This window comes from Artibeus jamaicensis, unplaced genomic scaffold, assembly GCF_021234435.1.
Source record: "Artibeus jamaicensis isolate MK-2021 breed Jamaican fruit bat unplaced genomic scaffold, CSHL_Jam_final scaffold_369, whole genome shotgun sequence".
In the NCBI taxonomy this organism is placed as follows: Eukaryota; Metazoa; Chordata; class Mammalia; order Chiroptera; family Phyllostomidae; genus Artibeus; species Artibeus jamaicensis.
The window spans coordinates 15683010-15688280 of NW_026522042.1; positions in this window are offsets into that span (position 1 = coordinate 15683010).

Consider the following 5271-nt stretch of genomic DNA (forward strand, 5'->3'; position numbering starts at 1 on the left):
TCTTTTATATATTTTGGATATCAAACCCTTGTCCAAGGTATCATTGGCAAATATGTTTTCCCATATGGTTGATTCTTTTTTCATTTTGCTAATGTTTTCTTTAGCCATGCAGAAGCTTTTAAATTTGATGTAGTCCCATTTGTTCATTCTTTCCTTTATATACCTTGCTCTAGAGAACATATCAGTGAAAATAGTGCTGCATGGAATATCTGAGATTTTCCTGCCAATGTTCTCCTCTAGGACTTTTACTGTGTTGCAATTTATATTTAAGGTGGTCTTTTATCCATCTCGAATTTGCTTTTGTGCATGGTATACATTAGTGGTTTAGTTTCATGCTTTTACATATACCTGTCCAGCTCTACAAGCATCATTTATTGATCCTGCCCCTTTTGTTGAATATTAATTGACCATAGAGATATGAGTTTATTTCTGGGCTCTCTATTCAGTTCCATTGATACATGTATCTGTTCTTATGCCAGTACCAGAATATTTTGATTACAGTGGCCTTGTAAGATTATTTGATATTAGGTATTGTGATTCCTCCTACTTGTTCTTTCTCAAAATTGCAAAGCTATTCCAGGGTCATTTATGGTTCTGCATACATTTTTGAAATATTTGTTCTGTATCTGTGAAATATGTCAATATACATTGAGCTGCTTTTTGATCCAGTGATTCCACTGCTGGGATTATACCCTAAGAATCCTGAGACACCAATTCAGAAGAACTTATGCACCCCAATGTTCATAACAGCCTAATTTACAATAGCCAAGTGCTGGAAACAGCCTGAGTGCCTATCAGTAAATGAGTAGATCAAAAAAACTGTGGTACATTTACACAATGAAATACTATGTAGCAGAAAGAAAGAACTCCTACCCTTTGTGACAGCATGAATGGAACTGGAGAATATTATGCTAAGTGAAATAAGCCAGGCAGTGAATGACAAATACCATATGAGCTCACCTATAAGTGGAACCTAACCAACAAAACAAAGAAATGAGCAAAATGAAACAGACATGAAAATAAGGAACAAACTGACAGTGACCAGAGGGGAAGGTGAAGAAGGATAACAGTGGAAAGAAAGGGAAGGGTCTAGTCAAGGAACACATATAAAGAATTCATGGTAATCCACAACAGGGTGGGGACTGACTGAGGAGGCAGGGAGGGGGTAGAAGGGGATAGGGCAGGAGCTACCAAAAGGGGAAAAGTAGGACGACTGCAATTAAACAATAATAAAAAAGGAGAATATCTAGTTTTCTTCTTATTATGTACAGTATTTTATATTATGATTTCAAAAAATGTCAGCAGATTTTGGAGTCTTTAATCTCTTCAATTAAAGTATTATATAAATCACTCGAATAATGGGTCTCTGCCATTTTAATTATAAATTCTAGTAAGTCTTGATTTCCAATTGAGTAAATTCTTAAACTTTGTCATTTGAAATTGTGCTATCCATTTTCAATATTTTGTATTTATTAGAAATTTTTAAATCAGTTCATTGTTTTTCACAAAATCTGCCAGTATTTTGAAAGATATTCTATTGAATCTATAATTTAATTTGGAGTGAATTGACATCTTTATAACACTGAACTGAGTGCTATAATCAATTAATATTATATATCTCAATTTATTATTTTTTTAAAGAATGTTTTTAATATTTTACTGGAAGGATTTTTTATACATCCTTCATTTATATTGTGGGTATCTTTTTCTTCCTCTAAATTATATATAAAATCACTTCTATGGTTTTGCTAGTGTTCAGAAAGACCTGAGGTTTTTTGTCTATTAACTTTGTATTGATCAGCCTTAATTCACTTATTTGCTCATTGTTTCTAATAGATTGGTAAATTTTCTGTTTATATAACTATGTTATCTGCAAACAATGAGAGTTTTAATTTTCCTTCCAATCTCTATATATTTTATTTATTGTCCAATGACTTATTTTACTAGATAAGATTTCCAGTAAATTCTTGAAAACTAATTATTGAATGACACTTCAGAACATTTAACGATAATTTTATGAGTATTAATCCTTGCCCTGCTGTTTAGGTGAAAGTAGTACAACAGCCATTAAATGGGTCAGGAAATGAAGTTCTGGAGTTGCTTTCATGTTCTCAAAGTCAGATTGCATGTGGGCCAACACTAGAAACTCTATTAAGTAACTGTACTTCTGATAAGCTTCCTTTCTCTATTTGTATCATGATACCTAATTTCAAATTCAATTGGAACTACCTTTTTCTTCTCGTGCTCTTAGTCCGTCTCCTTTTAACATTGATTGAGAATTCCCTGCATAATAAGGTTAATAGAAAATCAATTTTTTTCTACTAAAGGCTACATCTAGAGTAGCCAGACACATTTGATTCTTCACATCTCAAAATTTGTATATGCTCAGCACTTATCTCCATAATACTTTGTATGTACAAAGTACAAGTGTAACATTAACCTTAGTGAAATTTTATGGAATGTCGTTAACACGTCTATCCTGAGGGTCTCTGATTATTATATTAACAGCTATTTTTCACAAGATTAGGTATTGCCATTTCTAATTCTAGTGTGTATAAATCACATAAATATCCCTTTTAGTTCTCTATTTCAATGTTTCCATGTCCAACCATAAAAAGTTAAATACCAAGTGTCAAATAGCTCATCTAATTTTTACTATATACAAAAAGAATAATAAAATATAATTTAGATAGAATTACCATACTTCCATATGATCTGTCTAAGCCCATTTTTAACTACCTGCATGAGCCCCGCTGAGCCATTTTTGATGCTTTATATGGAAATGATTATAGAAGCCATTTGATGTTATTAAATTATATGAAAAAACTCTACATTTTTCTAGTTGATGAATCTCACTCCTGAGTTTCATTTTATTAAACTATAATTATTAGACACTCTGATATTCATAATGGAAAAGCCTGTATCAAATTTTGAGCTCAAAACTAAGCAGTAAGAAGATGAAGTGTAATGGGACAGAGAACTAAAATAGCTATAGGAGTTTCTTTTCATAAGTATCAGTCCATTTAATATCCAAAGCTACAGACATAAAATGAAATTTGAATATAGAGGCTTTATCATGCACATTGAAGTTGACTTTCTAAAAGGTATGATCCTCAGTTCCATATATATTGTATAAATTATGATATATGTATCTATACATGTGTATGTACATACACACATATAGCTATACAGAGGCCCAGCACCAATAACGCCCCTTGTTATTACAACACCTTTTATTATAAAATTATAAATGTGTAATTCTGTAACACAACAATACCACATTCAAGCACAGCATATGGCATTTCAGATGAAATGTTTACATTAAAAATGGAAATTATTAGACCCGTATCATTACCCTACCAACCTCACTCAAGCAGGCCTTACCTCTCCTAGACCCTGTGTATATATGGTATACACACACACACATATATATAAATATAAATATATATATATATATATATATTGCAATTGACATGGTTGCTATCTGATCCTGTTTCCTGTTACTCTGCATTTAGAATTGAACTTCTTAATACCATTTAGGTACCTTCCATAAACCCCAAAGGATGAGTAATTTTTATCATTGAGCACAGATAAGTTATAGTCAATTGCCTATTGAGGGTCCAAAACTGCACACACATCCATCTTGAGCTCTGAATAGCTCATAGACAGTAAAACTCCACAGAGAATATAGCAAAGTAAAAAAATTAAGGACTACAAAACTGTTCATTGCTTAACATATGTTATACATATTAAGTCATTGTTGTTTGTCAAACATTATTTTGTACACGGAAGATATAAGGATGAAAAGTAAAATTCAAGTTTTTGTCTTATGGGATTTATATATTCTTAAAAAGAGAGACAAATATGAATCAACCACACATAGATATAAAGGATATTTTCTTTTTTTCACATGTGCCAAAAATAAGAATATAAGTTGGTATGCTGACAAGAGACTGATGAGGGATTTCACCTTTAGATATAGTGTTGTCAGGAAAGTGAAGCCATAAATGCTGACAAGGAGGGAGCAGTGACAATATCCGGGGGAAGAATGTTCTAAGCAGAAAGAGCACAACAAAAAAAGGCTCTGGTTCAGAATGGACTGCCAATCCGGTATTATCAAGACCTCACCTTCCCCACTGTGACTTTTTACCCATTTCGGTTTAGAATTGTAATGGTTTCCAGGATATACTTATTCAGTAAGAAACAAATCTTAAAATTTTCAAAATAAACTTACTTAAAGCTAGATTATATATAAAATGATAACACATGAAAGGTCCCTATAATTTTATACTAAAATACTGTAGACTTTCTGTAACACCCTTTTTAAAAACAACTTATACATTTTCTGTTTTATGAAGTTCTGATATTTTGCAGATATTCAGGACATTTTGATGCTCTCGCCAGGAAGCATATACAAAATGAAAATAAGGAAACCACATGCAATGAACACCAAGTGTGTCCATCTAATCCCTGCGTGGGCCTTATTTTGTCCATCACTTCCAATAACTATGTGGTTAAAATTGTTTTATGGTTTTTATCAAGGAATATGGTTTACAGAGGGAATGTGACCAAGTTAACAGCTTGGATGAGCAATCATGCACGGACACACATTCAACACAACTCTGAAGCAGGTGGTCTCTGACTTACATTACAGCCTCAAAAGACAGGCCATGGTGGGGGGAAGATGCTCAAGTCCTGGTCCCCACTGGTGTCTCTTGTCTATTTCTGATGACACATTGTTGGCTCTTCTACTTTTGTGACTGGCTCCTTCTTTTTCCAGACTTCTTCTATAAGGATTTTGGAAGCAACACTATGATTGGAACATTTACCAAAAAGAGAAAGCACCAAGCCAGCTCGGAGTGTTTCAATGTGTACATGGATGTCAAATTCAAATATTTTCATCTCTCCCACCAAAATTATCTGGCTTTTGAGAATTGCCAGTTTCTTAAGAGTGAGACATCCTTGTTTTATGTGCAAGTGGATGTTTTAAATTTGTGAAAATTCATTAATTTGTTGAATATTTTAAAAGTAATAATACAAAATAAATATATGTATTTTACCTTAATCCAAGTTTAGAGATGTTCAGGATCTCAACTATGTCTTTATTTAAAAAGACAGGCCAACATGAATATACTATAAACATTTACTACTTAAGTATAACACATAACATGCTAAGTAAATGTTTAATATACTCAATAAATAAACAAATAAAACTGAGTGAATAGCTATGGGGATATAATAAATTATACCTGTTTACATTTAATGCCAAAC